This window comes from Gouania willdenowi, chromosome 10 (assembly GCF_900634775.1).
Source record: "Gouania willdenowi chromosome 10, fGouWil2.1, whole genome shotgun sequence".
Taxonomy (NCBI): Eukaryota; Metazoa; Chordata; class Actinopteri; order Blenniiformes; family Gobiesocidae; genus Gouania; species Gouania willdenowi.
The window spans coordinates 6,672,427-6,689,024 of record NC_041053.1 but is presented as its reverse complement, the minus strand read 5'-3'; positions in this window follow the sequence as shown (position 1 = coordinate 6,689,024).

Below are 16,598 nucleotides of genomic sequence, written 5' to 3'. Positions count from 1 at the left end.
ACCCAAAACTTAATTTCAAACTCTCTCCAACATAAAAATCAAATAAAAACATTTTTGAGATTGAAATAAAGATGCTGGAGATAAGAAAGCAAAAATCATGATTTAATGTAGATGCAGCATACACATTTTGACCTGCTTCAGGCTTGTTTTCTAAACCACTTCATATAATGTGTTACCTGTTATGGTACAGAGTGTAGGTTTTTTTCAAAAAATGCTCATAGCTCTAAAAGTAATTGTCTCAAAATCAATATTCCTTTCAGTTATTGACCTACTCAAGTCTGCAATAGCTTCATATCAAATGTTCCATTTTGCGCCTTAATTTTTTTTTTTTAAATGCATATTTCTGGTTTTTGTTATTTAAAAAAGAAAAAAGTGTTATGTCCAAAACAGCATTAAAATGTAAAAAAATACAGAAATATAATGACAATTATATATCTAAAGTTAAGTCTGGAGTTGTTGAAAAGAAATGATGAGAAAAAAGTGGGGAAAAAATATTTATACATGACATTTTGAAGACACTTTTATGTAGGGTAGTGTTTTGGTACGTAAGCTCAGTGTAACTTTTTTTTAAAGGTGCCAGAGGTTTAAAAAGGAAGAGACCAAATCTTGCACAACTGGAACTTAATTTAATTTCCACAAAGGCATCGTTATAAAATAAAAGGTTTGTCAAAATGTACAATTCTTTGTTAGATAAAATAACACCAATGAATTCTCAGGCTCTATATATCGCTACATTTATGAACTCAATGAAACAACGTATTAATAATAACCTTAATCTGAACCATGGAAAGGGGCTGATCGTTGATCAGAAATGGCACAACTGAACAGACCATGAAATGGAAATTTAAAAAATAATCACAAAAAAATGATTTACTCAGTCTTGGTCGGGTGTAGAAATGTGACAAATTTTAAAACGTACAAGTGAAATAACCGATTTAGAAATATACTCAAAAAAAGTACAAGTATCCATAAAAGCAACTCAAGTACAGTAACGTGAGTACTTTTAACTTGTTACTTTCCTCTCTTGTGAAAGGTACATTAAGTCAACAGGCCATTAGCACAGAATGCTACCAGAGATTGAAACTCTTGGAAAGCTCAGAGCTCTTCTGTTTGTGTGGCCGTCTGCTTGAGCGGCAAACACACGAGGCAAAACACTGAAGGCCAAATAAAGATAAGTGATAAACATGTTTTAGATGGATGTCAGAGGCCTGTTGGAGTGTAACCAGCTGTGAGCTTGCAGGCCTGTTGTGTGTCAGCTCGGTTCTGTCTATGACTTCAGACTTTCTAATGTCACTCCTACTCCACAGGAGCACAAAGGCACATCAGAGTAAAGTTATGTAAAAAAGAGAAATGAACCTCATGCTTATTTTACATTCAAAGAAAGACAATTCATACAATTTGATTTACACTGTAAACCTGAATAAGTTACCAGAACTAAAAAAAAATTGAGGCAATCAATTTTCTTAAGTTGATTAACTTAAAAGTCGAAAGTTTCCAAAACTTAAAAGTTAGATGACTGGCTACTTGTACTTTTTGGTAACAGTTAAAATAAAGTGCTGTATGAATTAAGTTTCTATTTAAATAATCCCCATTTGAAACAACAGTGATAACAAGACTTCATCATTCTTAGCATATAGTTACCATACTTACTTTCTATTAAGTGTTTTTAATTTATGCTTACTTATAAACAAATATACTTCCATTTATTCAAAAAATGTTAAAGCAACTCAAAAAGAAAGAACATGTTACACTAACTTGTCATAATTAAGTTAGTAAAACTTTTTCTATAACTTTGAATAAAAACTAGTTGAATGTTCAGGTTTACAGTGTAGCAGACACTTTTGTCTAAAGCAATAATACAACGCAAGCAATTATTTAGACTGGAGGTAGATAGTGCTTCAAGTTGGATTGGCCGCATGTGCTGCCGTCTACTACTAATACTCAACAATAACAACAATAACGTCATTCATCATTCAACAACTGCTAAATATTCACTAAGAGCTGGTCTTGGACCATCTGACTCATTCTACCCTAAGGACAAAGAGGAGAAGGTCAGATCAAGTGCCTTAGTGAACACTTGAGTTTTCACTCATACGTCTCTTAAATGATTGAACAGAAATGGGTAATTCATTCCACCATTTGGGAACAATAGAGGAGAAGAGTCTAACTCACACATGTCAAACTCATGGCCCGGGGGACAAATCTGGCCCTTTGGAGCATTTCGGCCCCCAGGAGAAAGTAAAAATAAAAGAAAAAACATGAATTATTGGATAAATAAAACTCAACAATATTTGCAGGGACTCACAGTTTTCTTGGTAGTTATATTGCATGATTGCAGTCATTTTGAACGTTATACAATGTTACATAATCCTTTGATTTTCCTCAAATTATTAAATAATATTTCCCTTAATTTAATAGAAATTGGTCACAAATCTATGTAATTTAAAGTGAAGATCCTGTTGGGACTAATATATGTCGCTTATTGCATGGATGTCAGTTTCTTACATATTTTGTATTTTATGTATACATAGAAATACAAACTAGGGCACAATAATGTTGAAATTACTCATTTTCCCACATAAAATCCGAGGTCTACTTCAGATCAAGCTGCTCCGTATTTGGCCCCTGAACTAAAATGAGTTTGACATCCCTGCTTGGTCTAGCTTGAGATGTAGAGCCATGCTAGGCTGGGAGTACCAGGCAGAGGGAGAGTAGATTTTAAGGGCATTGCAGTAGTCAGTGTATGACATCACAAGTGCCTGTACCAGAAGCTGTGTGGCCTGTTGTTGGGTAGGGTCTGATCCTCCTAACGTTATAGAAAGCATATTGACAAGACTGAGAAATTGAGGCCACATGAACCTTAAAGGTCAGCTGATCATCAATCATGACACCCAGATTTCTGACAGAGTCTGTGGGCACAAACACTGTGGGTGGTTTAAATAAAATAAAATTACTCTTGATTTATATATATATTTTTAAAATGCTTTTCATACAAAGAATGCGGTTCAAAGTGCATTTAAAAGGTTGGAAAAAAACACCCACCACAGACACATGGCTTTAAGATAAGGACAATGGCATACGGCACATGGCTGGGTACAGAGGATCTAGGTAAGGAGACATCACAAGGAGCCTTCTGCACCAGGAGCACCAGGAGCAGGATACAGACCGTGGGCACAGGTTGCTGAGGCAGAGCCCCCAGTCCAGCAAAATAGCAGAAGCTGTTCACCATCACTGAGGGCCACGAGACAGACAGCACCACTGCAGCCACGGCCCATCACAGCCCCTAGTGCAGAGGAAACACTGGGATAGTAAATACTATAAAAAGAACAATCATCTAAAACTTTAAAAACATAAAAGATAAGAATCCTTAAATTAATAAATAGTTAGTTAAAAGCTCAATAGAAAAGGTGGTTCTTGAACCATTTTATAATGGTTTTGCTACAGTGATATACAGTACATTCCTTTAGCCTCATTCAGAGGACCAAAGTTGAAAAAGTTCAGTTTCCTCCCTCCCTCGTTACCCCACATTTTGTAACAATCAGCTCCAAATGGGCAAGTTGGATTTGGATACACACCCTGAAGCAGAGTTTGTCTTTCTCACAATCACAATAGCCTCTTAAATAGCCATATGTTTTACTGTAATGTGCTGTTTTTTAGGCTGAAAACAATAACTGTGTGGATAGAAAAAGAAACTCGCTATGGTGATCACCCTCTCCAAGAGCGAGGCATGAAGTCAGTGTCTACAGACACGCTCACTTATGCATGTGCATGAAGGCCCAAAATCAGCCTGTTTTTAGAAGCGTCACGAAAGTGACTTTTCAGAGGGCTAGAACTCCAGAAAACAGGAGCGTTTGGGAAAATAAAGCTCGAACGCTATGTTGTTGGGGTTCTTAGAACAAATGGAGATGGGTGAAAAATATGAACGTTCTCTGCAACCCTGATGTGCTCCAGCAAACCAGTTGAACTGAGGGACAACTTGAGAAGACAATGAACTCAGTCTTGGACAGATTTATATAATCTATGTGGAGATATCAGCCAGACGAGCGGATATCCGAGCTGAGACGTTGTGTCATCAGGTGGAATAGACAGGAAAAGCAGATCACCGCACCAATTGAGGTGGGGACTAAGGCAAAAAGTAGGGCTCCAAGCATTGACCCCTGAGGTAGTCCTGTCCATAAGCCATGTAATTCAGACACTTTTGTTCTTATAAGAGAAAACAAAACTAGACCATTGTGGGTTTTATTCCAGGTTCTCTGATGAAGTGTCTGTTTTTTTCCAGTGTGTGTTTTTTCAGATATTGCCGTTTATAGTTAGTTAAAAGCTTCCATGTCCGAGGGATCTTAGTGCTTTTAGACCTTTATTTATGTCTGACACAACAGAGACAAACACACCAGTGCACAGCAAATGCAATTTGGACACTTGGGTTAGGTTCAGTATGGGTCATTGGAAAAAAAGACACAAAAATAACAAGCAAACCCCACATAGAAAAGTCCCATACGTACTCCTGCCCTGGGAATCACACCCAGGACCTTCTTGCTGTGCAGCAGAAGTGCTACCCACTGCACTACTGTGCTGTTGTTTTATATATACTGTAAATTGAAATCTGAATGTATGTGCCCTGATAGAAACAAAGTCGTAATGTCTCTTGCAGGATTGAGGTCAATTACATTTTTCAGTTACATTTACGTTTGCAATTACCCATGTTCAATAAGGATTACAGTGACCAGCATTTTTTCCAATTACAATTAAATTACAATCAATTTTTATCCTCAGAAAGTCAATTATTAATATGATCTCAATTACCAAAGTTCAATTACAATTATGTTCTCAATTACTAAAGTTTAATTACAATTACATTCTCAATTACTAAAGTTACAATTAAAGCTCCAAGCAGCGTTGAACGGGCCCTCGCAACCACACGCATGTCGGGAAGTGGCAAGTGTTGAGACGTAGCTCACCATTTTCAAGGATTATATCCTGCAATGTTCTGTGCAAATATAAATCCTATAATTTCTTTTTACCAATAGGTGGTGCTATGACTATGAATGACGGTTGGGTTAAACCAGGGGTCTGCAACCTTTACTCTACAAGGAACCATTTTGCCTCATCTCACCTGGATTAAAGTCCTCCTGGAGCCATAAAATACAATGCAGTGTATTCAATTCTATACTGTTAAAATTAGATAGAATAATGTTTGATTTAATTTGATTTATATTTATCATGTAAATCGAAACTTAAAAACAGTTTAAAAAAAAATAAATTGACATCAAGAAATCAAACAGTATCTTGCATCTTCAAATTCTTATGCATCTCAGTTTACATGAACACAATGTTATAAAAAGTCACATAACACATGATCATGTGGTCAACACATGCTAATTGCTAATTTCTGCATATTTAACCGCACATCGGAGGTTAAATGAATCTGTTCCCACACAATTAAAAGCTTTATTTTCTTCCAGAATAGTGTTTTTGCTGGTTTAGTTTCTTACCAGGGATTTAAAACTTAAGGTTAGTCACAGGTGCAGGAAAGTTTATGATCTGAAGATGTTGTAGTAGGTGATGTAGGAAGGTGCTGAGTCATTGCACAACGTGATTTATTTTAGGTTAAATCAAGATATAACAATTTGTTATATCTTGATTTTATTTGTCAGTACCATGTTTTTCGGACTATAAGGCGCACCGGATTATATGGCGCACTATCAATGAATGGGTCTGATCTGGTCTGTTTTCATACATAAGGCGCACCGGTTTGTTGTTATTATTATTATTATTATTATTATTATATTATTATTATTATTATTATTATTATTAATAAGCCTCATTAAGCGAAACAAAATAGTCACATGAGTCAAACTTTATTCAACTCATTAACAATAACTCTCAACATTGTTCAGGTTTAACACAAAAAATACAGAACATTATATTGAAACACTGGTACATATCACTCCACAAGGCGTCTGACTACGGTAGCCCTGAAGCGCCAAAAATCCATCAAGCAGTGCAGCTTCATAGTTTACCAAAGTTGTACTAAAACATTTTTACATTAATTTCATACAAAAGGCGCACCTGATTATAAGGTGCACTGTCGATTTTTGAGAAAATAAAGGATTTTAAGTGCCTTATAGTCTGAAAAATACGGTAATCATTAACAGCTACTGTTAAAACAATATATATATATTTTTTTGTTTTTTTTAACTCTAGGGAGCCATTGCACAAGAGTCAAAGAGCCACATGAGGCTCCAGAGCCGCACTCTCTACAGTGATGATGTCAGAATTCTACAGAATTTCGTAGAAGTTCCACAGTGATGATGTCATTAGTCCAAAGCTGGGAACCAATACAATATTCAAGGGGGCACTATTGAGTCATTTTGCCATTCACATGTGCATTTCCCCCCAAATATCCAAATTTTTACCAGTCCTAATATGCGTACACATTTTCAGTTTTTTAACGTGTTTAGGCCCTCTAAAATGCAATCATTTCCTCTGCAAGAATAACAATAATGAAAACGAGGTGCATTACAATAGGGTCCTACACACCTTTGTGCCTGGGCCCTAATTAATCTCAATTCCTGAGCCTGAAATAAATAACATCATGAAATGTAAGTTTCCTCTTCTGTTAGCTTTCTGTTAGCATCCCTTATGATAACAGGTCTTAAATCAGCTGTAAAACACACCAAAAAATGGGTTAACCAGTATACCCCTTGATTTAGTTATTTTCTTTATTTTAAATGGTAAAATGTGACAAAGCTTGATATAAAACACACTTTAATAATTGTTAACTGCATATGTGTAGAACTGAAAAATGGTTCTACAGTTTTGCGTTAAATTAAAAATGACCATTTTTATAGATTTCTTATGGCAATTACAATTACAAAGCCAATTATCACAATTTCATTATGATTACCACAGAAACAGGTTTTTAAAATACAACTGCAATTATGATTACGCCATAATTGTAGATAATTATCAATTACGCAATTACAATTATAATTGACCCCAACTCTAATCTCTTGAGTGAGATTTTTACCAAGCTGGTGTCAGATCTGTGTACAGTCGTGGAAAATGCCATAACGCATTATTTACTACTGAGGTGCTGAATGATGCTTATTTAAGTTTTCCTCAATATATAATAATCCCTTTGGAGAGGATTTGGAAACAAATATTTTCTATATTGAACATTGACCTCACAATTTAATATTTTTGGAACACTCCCTAAAAGAAGGAAAGTACGGTATAAATATTACATGTCCTACTACTGAGTATAACTATATCATGGCTAAAACCTCTTCCTCCTACTATACCTCAGTGACAGGGGAGAGTGAATGTGTATGTGATGGAGAAGATAACAACACAACTTAACCCTAAAATAAACATTATTAGGGCACGATGGACCTCTGTGAAATACTGTCAAAATGTGCTGTCGTAGGAGGATTGTCCAATTTTTTTTTTATGATTTGTATGGAAGAATTTAAAAAACAAAACAACCCAATGAGTGAGTCATTTGCCTGTTTAGTTTACACACTTCTTGTATAACTTTGTTTTTTCATATGTATGTAACAAATCAGAATCCTATGTACGTCAACATGTATTTGTGTAAATATATATAGATTGTAATGAATAAATAAATGGTTAAAACCAAACATCTAAGCCTAAGGATTAATTCTTAGTAAGAGTTCAACTTTGTTCATTCATAGTGAAGGAACCAAAATATTAAACTAGCCAAATGTAACAGTGCTCAATAAACAAATGGATCATAACAAATAAAGAAATAATGTGGAAATGCAGCAGTGTGATTAATCATAGTGACTGATCAGTGCAGAGAGGGTCCGAGTGCAGATTGGAGTAGTTTGCATGTTCTCCAGGACATCGAAGGAGTTTTAGGATTACCCTGCAAACTTCACAATGATCTAATTCTAGATTATATTCCCTTTCATTTCATATTTCTCGTCAGGGCTCGACTGGAATTTTATGAATTAATGGATTTGAAAAGCTGCAAAATATAACTTGAATTTGAGAACGCATGCTAATTTCTGTTGACAGTTAAATAAATCTTTTACCACACAAATAAAATCTCTATTTTCTTCCAGAAAAGTATTTTTGTTAGTTTAGTTATCTCACCAGGAGGTTAGCCACAGGTCTGTAGAGGTTGCAGGAGGTGAAGTAAGAAGGTGGCTGTGACTTACTGCACAGTGATTTATTTTTAGGTTAACAAATTGTTTTGACATAATTCTATGTAAATAGATCATTATTTAAATATTTTTTCTGTAGCTATAACGAGCCGTTGCAAAAGATTGAAAGAGCCACATGAGGCTCCAGGGCCGCAGGTTGCAGACCCCTAAACTTGTATTCTACAAACCGCCCAGGAAAGATAGGGGGAGGTGTGGCGTTGTAAGTTGATAATAATTTGAAATGCAAAGTTATTGAACCAATGTTTATTGTTATAGAGGGAATTATGGAATGTGTGGCTGTTGGAATTGAGATGCAGAAAGGCAGGAATGTGATTGTGTATTTCCTGAACAAATGAAAGATGGAGACGAGCACACATTTAACAATTACAGACCAGTGTTGCTGCTCTCACTGTTTTTTTTAAGTCCTTGAGATATGGTTTGCTCAAAAAATTAGCCAACTTTTTAGATAAACATAAATTAATCTCTGTATGGATTCCATTCACAAAGATCAACAGGCCTGGCATTTACTGCATTAGTAAAAACAATAACAGCTGCATTTGAAATAGTACATAGTAGGTGTGTTTATTGACCTACGCAAAGCATTTTACACCATAAACCATGAGATGTTACTGTCAAAATGATTCAATTATGGGATTAGGGGTATAACACACGAAACTGATAAATCACAATTCATAGTTAGTATAAAAAGCGTAAAGCAAGTGAAGTTTCTAGGTGTTGTTTTAGATGAAAAATGTAATTAGAATGCACATATTGATTACTGTATGAGAAAAGAAAGGTCAGCAAAAGTATTTGCATTTTATAAAAGGTTAGAGATTTGTTTGATTGCAGCTTGTTTTGTGTGCTTTACTTATTTATTTATTGTACTGGGGTGTAACACATATATCAGTAGCACTAAGCCCTTGTTCCTGCTACAAAAAAGAGCAATTAGAATTATCAGTAAGAAAGGTAATAGAGAGAACACAAATCATATATTTATTTAAAAATAAACTGTTTACATTTTACGGATCTTGTTGACTTAAAAATTCTGATTATTATGTTGAAAGCTAAACAAAAAAATTATGTTCAACATAATTTTTCTGCACATGACGTTTGCCATAGAAGAAAATATAATTTCCGGACATCATTGAAACAGAAATGTCCGTTTGTTTATGGAGTTAAACTGTGGAATTATTTGAGTGGAATTCAAATGTTTTACAAGTGTACAAAGACAAAATTATGAAAGATTACGAAAAAAATTGATAACACCTAAATGTAACTGCAGGACTGTAAAACAAATGATGCAAATGAAGTTTTGTGACCTGGTGAGGAGTTGGGGTGGAATGTTATCCAGGAAGTTCATTATTTGTGCCTTAGTATATAGTCATCTTAAAGATGTAAATCTGTATTTTAATCAGGAATACAATGGGTTAAAAGTGACCAAAATGGTGGAAAATGGGGTGAAATGGGATTTTAAAAACCACAGAAATTGGTTAAAATTTGCTAATTAGAGTGGCCAAAAATGGACGTAAAAAGGGGTTCAGTGTCAATATTGGAACAATTAGTTTAATCAAATAATGGGCATGACAAATGGTGAATGTGGTTAAATTGTCAAAAAAAAGCATGAAATATGGTGAAAAGAGGTTAAAGGTGACAATAATGGGTCAACATATGTGACATTAGGTGGGAAAAATGCTAGAAAGGGTTTTATAACTGCCAAAAATGTCTTAGAGGTGGAAAAAATGTGTAGAAAAGGAATTAAAATTTGATGAAGTGGTAGAAATGGGATTAATGTGGCAAAAATTCTTTAAAATGTCCCAAATTTGGTGTAGTAAAATAACCAAAATCAGCTCAAATTGTATATGAATATTGTTAGTTTATTGAAGGCATCTGGGTACCTCCAGTGTCCCGTAACCCCAAAAGGGGTCCTGAGAACCCCTGTTTTTAATAACGGTTTGAGGTTTTAACACTGAAGTCATGTTTTCACCTGCGTTTGTCTATGTCTGTGAATGTGGATGTTTGTTAGCAGAATAAGTTCTGATCAGATTTAAATGATATTTGGTGAGCTGATCTAGACTTGGCTATGGTCTATTGTTATTTTCATTATTTCATGTTAATGAATCTGTTTTTTTTGTCTTGCTTTTGCAAACACGAGACCCTCTTTCTCTGAAATGGAAACATTCTAAATGTACAAAAACATTGAACACTTTTTGCTGTGACCTTATTTGTTTGTTCATGACAGCCTGCCTCAGCCACTTTGCATTGCTAACAACGACTACAGTGTTCTCAAAAAATAGTTTTATAATCAGAATCACCTGTACAAATACACACGCACACGTGGACACACACTCACCACTGGATTATGTAATTACTTATCCTAAACAGGGTTGCGGAGCACTGGAGTTTATCCCTTGTCTGCATAGTGTGTGGCATAGCTGGACAATATATCCAGATTCAAGATATATCAAGTTTTCTATTTTAGCGATATGGAAAATAACAATATCGCCTATATTGAGATATACAGTATATATATATATATATATATATATATATATATATATATATATATATATATATATATATTATAGCTTATTTTGTATTCAAATAGTCATTTTAGAAGTCACTGATTTTGCTTCTTCTCAGAATAGCATGAAAAGCACAGTTAGATGATCACTGAGTGTGTGCTAACCCCTTCCCCTAAACAAGCCACACTACAGAACTCACTCACACATGCTGTCCCTTTTAGGATAAAAAGGCAAAAGTGTCACATATTGTGCAGCTGGTTGTTAATAAATGTGCGTCTGCAGCATTATGCATCTGCAAATTCAATGCAGAATTTTTTTTGGTCTGATTTTATTTGATTTAAAAAATCAACATCCATATAAAATATTGAGATAGGAGTTTTGGGTCATATCACCCAGCCCTAGTATGTTGCACCTATAAAAGACAGGTTTAGCTGTTCCGCGAGAGCAGCGATGTATTGCATCACTATTTATATAATCCGTTGTATGCCAAAATAAGAGCTCGCTTTTAGACGTCCTTAGTTGCGTCCTGGTGAGCTCCTATCCACCATGTTTTAGATCAGGTGTGACCAATATGTGGCCTGCTGGCACCAGGTAGCCCACATGGACCAGAAGTGGTGCCCTCAGGCCTGTTGTAACAGGACCATGAGTCAGCAATGAGCTCCATTCTATGCTAAGAATAAAAAACCCAAAATAAGCCTTTCAACTCTTCAAAAAAATAAAAGCGAGGGAGGGTTGGAAGCCCCTAATTTCACGCATTATTACCTAGCAAACCAAATTCTATATTTAACAGAATGGTTAAAACCAAAAGAATACCACAACACCTGGCTAGAAATAGAACAGCTAGACTGCAAACATATTAAACTCTCTGATCTCCCTTTTATCACTATGACCCTGAAACATCATAACTGCTTTAAAAACCCACTGATTGCCTCCACCCTGACTGCGTGGTGGAAAGCCCTGGACATAACAAATGTTCAATTAAAAACTAACATGCTGTCTCCAATCTGGCACAACCCTGACTTTAGAAACAAAAAAACACCACTCTATCTAAAAACATGGGAAGATAGCGGAATTATTCATCTCCAAGACCTCTTCGAAAATGATAAGCTCAGGACATATAACAATCTAACCCAAGCATTCGATATAAATAAAAGTAACTTTCTACAGTACTTACAAGTAACAGAGACAATAAAGAAAACTACTCCACTAGACTTAACTACTTTACAACCTCCAGAACTGGCTATATATATGAAAAAAATTTCAACAAAATCAAAAAAACTCTCAAAAATATACAGAGCGCTCTCGAACACTAACTGTAATTACTTACCAATCGCAAAGTGGGAGGCTGAACTCTCAATCACCCCGAGCACTGATTTCTGGACAGAAATTTGTTGTAATACTTTTAAGATGACAAAAAACACAAACCTTCAGCTAATTCAATACAAGGTCCTCCACAGATCCCACATTACCCAACAGAAAATGCATAAAATGGGCTTCTCAGCAACAGACATCTGCTCTCAGTGCACCCAGAATACAGCGGATTCCTATCTACATGCCTTATGGCTTTGCCCCCCAGTTCAACACTTTTGGATTCTAATCACTGAAAAACTGTCCTCCATTTTGGACTGCAGGATTCCTTTATCTCCAAATCTTTGTTTGATTGGAGACCTGACAATGCTTCAACTTCCAGCAAACCAATCACAATCAATCCTTGCGGCACTAGCCATAGCAAAAAAAACAATATTACTAAATTGGAAAGACAAAAAATCCTTAAACATAAACCAATGGCAAAATCTCCTCACAGAATTTATTTCCATGGAAAAGATGTCTGCTCTCAGAAAACAAAAAAAAACAATGTGCTTTAAGGAGCGTTGGACTCCTTTTTTAATTGCATTAAATCTAAATTTTTAAAAGCCTGATGATCTAGCCTGCAAGCGACTGCCAGCACCACTCTTTACTAACACACTAGCCCAACTGTAGGCCTGGGCCGCCTTGGACCTCTGGGGTGGTCTTGGCCGGGATGGCTGGGGTGGGTTGCCGGGGTGTCTTGTTGCCTCGGCACGGGTGTGCATTCCTTCTGGGTGTTCACGAGGTCCCGGGGCTGTTTGATTTGGCGCTGTTGCCCCTTGCATACGCATCTGGTTGGTCTCTGGGGCTGGGGCCCTGCGTGCTCCCCTGCCGCTCCTTCCTCCTGCTCCCTGTCCCCCTGTCTCGTCCTCCCCCCCTCCTCCTCCTTTGCTCTTGCGCCCGCCATCCTGTTGGGTTGGGTGTGGGGGGCTCCCGTTGGTCTGGGGCACTGGTGGGGGGGCTGTGGCTCCCGCCTGGGGGGCGGGCGGTGCCGTGCCGGGTGGGTTGGCTGGGGGGTGGTCTCGTTGGGGGGCCTGGGGTGGTGGGGTCCTTGGCTCCGGTCCGGGGGGATCCGGGGTGGGGGTAGCTTTGGGGGTGGCTGCTGCCCGGGGTCGGCGATTGCCTCCTGGGTCGCTGGGTGGCGGGGTGTGGCTGTGGGTTGCTCCGTCGGCCCTTGCGGGTCCTCGGCTTGGCTCCCTAGGGCGCGCCCTTGCCAGGGATGTCGCTTGCGCGACGAGCCAGGCGGGGCCCCCTCCGGGGCTTTTGTTTGGCCGCAATGGTTGGGGTGTGGCCGTTACGGCTAGGGGTGTGGGGTGGGGGGTGCTATGGGGCCTCCCCGGGGGTCGTGTTGGGTGGGTGTGCGGGGGCGCGGCGCGTGGCTCTTGGCCTGGTGGATCCGCGTCGGGATTGGCTGGTCTGCTGGCTGGGTGCACCGGGGGCCGTGGGCGCCATTCCGGGGCGGGGGCGTCCCGGGGGTGGATCCGTGGTCTGGGTGTCCGGGGGCGTGCTCTCCTGTCATCTGCCCGGGGACCGGCCGCGGCGCGTGGCGGCGCTGCGCAGCCTTGGGCGGGGCGGGGCTGGTGGCCTGGGGCCCGCTGTCGTCCGGGGTGTGCTGGCGTCGGGGGGGTGTCTCGTGCCGGTGCGTGGGTCGTCGGGGATCGCCTCCGTGGGGGGGGGGGGGGCTCTACTGGCACCGTTGGTGTGGGATGGCGGTACCGGGCTGGGGGTGCTTCGGTACTCGGGCTTGCCGGTCCGTGGCTGGCGGGGTGGCCCTGCTTGGCGGTAGATGGTGTCCTCTTTTGTCGGGGGGGCCGGGGCCGCCTCCCGGTGGAGAGTGTTATATCGTGGCGCCGGGTGGGCCTGTGCTGGCCCTGGTGCGGGCACGGGCCTCCCCCCTGCTCGGCCGCCCTCCTTGGCGGCGGGGGGGGCGTCGCTCTGGGCCGGCGTGCGGCGGGGGTCGCCCCCTGGAGCACCGGGGGATGGGGTTGGTGCCTGGCTGCGCCCGGGGGTGGGGGGTGCCGCCGTGCTCCGCGGGGCGGTCGCGGTCTGGGGGGGCGCCGTGGGGGGGGTCTCCGGCTTTGCTGCTCCGGGGCCCGCAGTGCCGCTTGCCCGTCTGCACCATCTACCCTCTCGCGTGGCCCGCCATGCGGACGGGCCCGGCTCGCACCAGACAGGCCTCCTACATGTACACTTCACCTCACTCCCAGCTGGTCTGGCTCACTCACATAATGCACCACACACCCATACCCAACCCTTGGGGGGCTGGATGGTGGGACTGGGGGTGGAGGGGGCCACCACCTGTGTCACTATGTAGTGGCGTGGGGGCGGCACTCCCACCTCTAGTTACCATACTAATCCCTCCAATTTTAATCGCACTTCAACATGCCACCCCCCGGAGGGTGTACTCACCTACACCCTCCGGCCTATTACACCACATACACATATATCCACAGAGGCAGGATGGGGAGCACCGCTCCCCTCCTTCCCCCTTCTTTTAATTACACCCCATACATTCACTAAACACACATTCACACAGGGGATAGGGAAGTGCCTCTCCATTGGGGAATGGAGAGGCACCATAACAGGGTGGTGGGTTGGTTCACATATTTGGGCCTCTCCGGTGGGGGCCTGGCTCCTCTGTTGGTGGCTGGGCCACTGCTTAGAGTAAAAATACATCAGGATGGTGCGGTCGGGCGTGGCGGTGGGTCTCGGGGGGGCTTTGCTGGGGTCTCTCCTTGCGGGGTCTTTCCGGGCGGTGTCGGCCTGGTGGGGCGCGGGGGTGCTTCCTCCCCTTGGGTGTGGCTGGGTGCTTGTTTCGTCTCCTGGTGGCCTTGGGGGCGGGCCCCGCGGTGTGCGGGCCCGGGGCGGCCTGCCTTGCCGGTTTGGGGGGTGGGTGTGCTGGGGGTGTGCTGGTGTCCTCGCCGGGGTTGGGGCGGGGTTGCTCGGCGCCTCGGGGTGATGCTGTTTACTGGGGGGCGGCGCTAGCTGTTCCGGTGGTGGAGGTTGCTGTCGGCCGCCTGGTGGGTCTATCCTGCCGTTTGCGGACTGGTGGGTGGGTCCGGGGCATCTTTGGCTGGGGGCTGCTGTCCCGCACTTGATGTGTGCCATTGGGGTGCCTCCGTCCCCGCGGTGGGGATCGCCGGTTGCTCGCGGGCCGGCGGGGGGCGCTGCTCCGTGGCTGGCGCTGTCCGGGGGGCGGTGGGCCCTGGGCTGCTGGCCGTGGGCTGTCCGGGGCTGTGCGGTCCTGCTGGGCCGTGGCCGGGTCCCGGGCGGGGGTTGGGGATGCGTCCCGGGGGGCTTGGCCCGGGGGCTTGCCCTTGGGGGGTCCTGGTCCCGGGGGGTGCTCCTGGGGCCCGGGGTGCTTGGCCTGCTGGCCGGGCCGGTCCTGGCGGGGGTCTTTCGGGGCGGGTGGCGCGTGCCGCGCCCTTGCGTACCTACTGGTACGGCCCCTGCTTGGGCAGTGCCCCGTGAGGTAGGGTGTCGGGGGCCGGAATAGGGGGCCACATCCCGGCGGGGCGGTCTGGCTTGGCCCTTGGAGGGGGCCCTGGCTTTAAAAAAAAAAAAAAAACTGAAGCTCGTGGCGCGGGCGGCATCAGTGAAGGGTGATCTGGGGCGCCGTGGGGGGCTAGGTTGGGGTGCCTGGGGGCCGGCGGGGAGACTCCCAGCGGCCCCCTGGTGCCTTATGCGGCTTGGGGTGTGGTCGTCCTCCCTGGGCGGGCTGCTCCTGGTGCTGCATCCGTTCCGGGTCCTTCTGGCCTGGGGTCGGGCCCCTGCTGGCTCTGGGCTCGCCGGCGGGTGCCCACTGGCTGCCTGTTCGGCGCGGTTCTGGTCGTCTGCTGGGCGTGGGCTTCGGCTCCTCCGCTGGGGCCTCGGGCAGGGAGTTCTCTGGGCCCTCCCCTCGGGGGGTTGGGCGCGGGGGTGGGTGGGGGGGTGGGGGGGTCGATGGGGTGGGGGGTCTGGGGGTTGGGGGTGGGATCGGTGGCGTGGTGCGCTGGGTCCTTGGCTCCTTGGGGCTTTCTCGGGTGTGTATGGGGGGGCGATGGCTGCCTCTCGGCTTGGGATCTTGGGGGCGTTCGGGGGACTGCTTGGCCGTGGGGTGGTCGCCGGGGGCCCTTAGGCTGCCTGCTCTTGCTGCTGGCCTGACTGCTTCTTCGGGCCCGGGGGCGGCTCTTGGGTTTTGCAGTGGCGGTACTTGGAAATACATTTGTCATGGATGCACTGGCCTTGGGCTGTGGGATAACACTCATACTGGGCTCAACCTTAGACACGTTGTTCCCAAATACCTGTTTTATGGAATTTCCACTCACCTCTTCCTCTGTTCACAGCCACCACCATTATTCCTAAACCACACACTGGTCACCAAACTGGCTTGACAACACAACAATAAACACAATATACACAACCACAATTTCACATCGCATCACTTAAAACTATTCCCCACCCATTCCATATCCTATCTTGTATCCCTCTTCCCTGTTAACTTCCCCACCCCCCTCCAACCCCTCACCTTGGTGTAACACTGCCCTCTCTTTTTTACATCCTCCCTTTAATAAAGTAT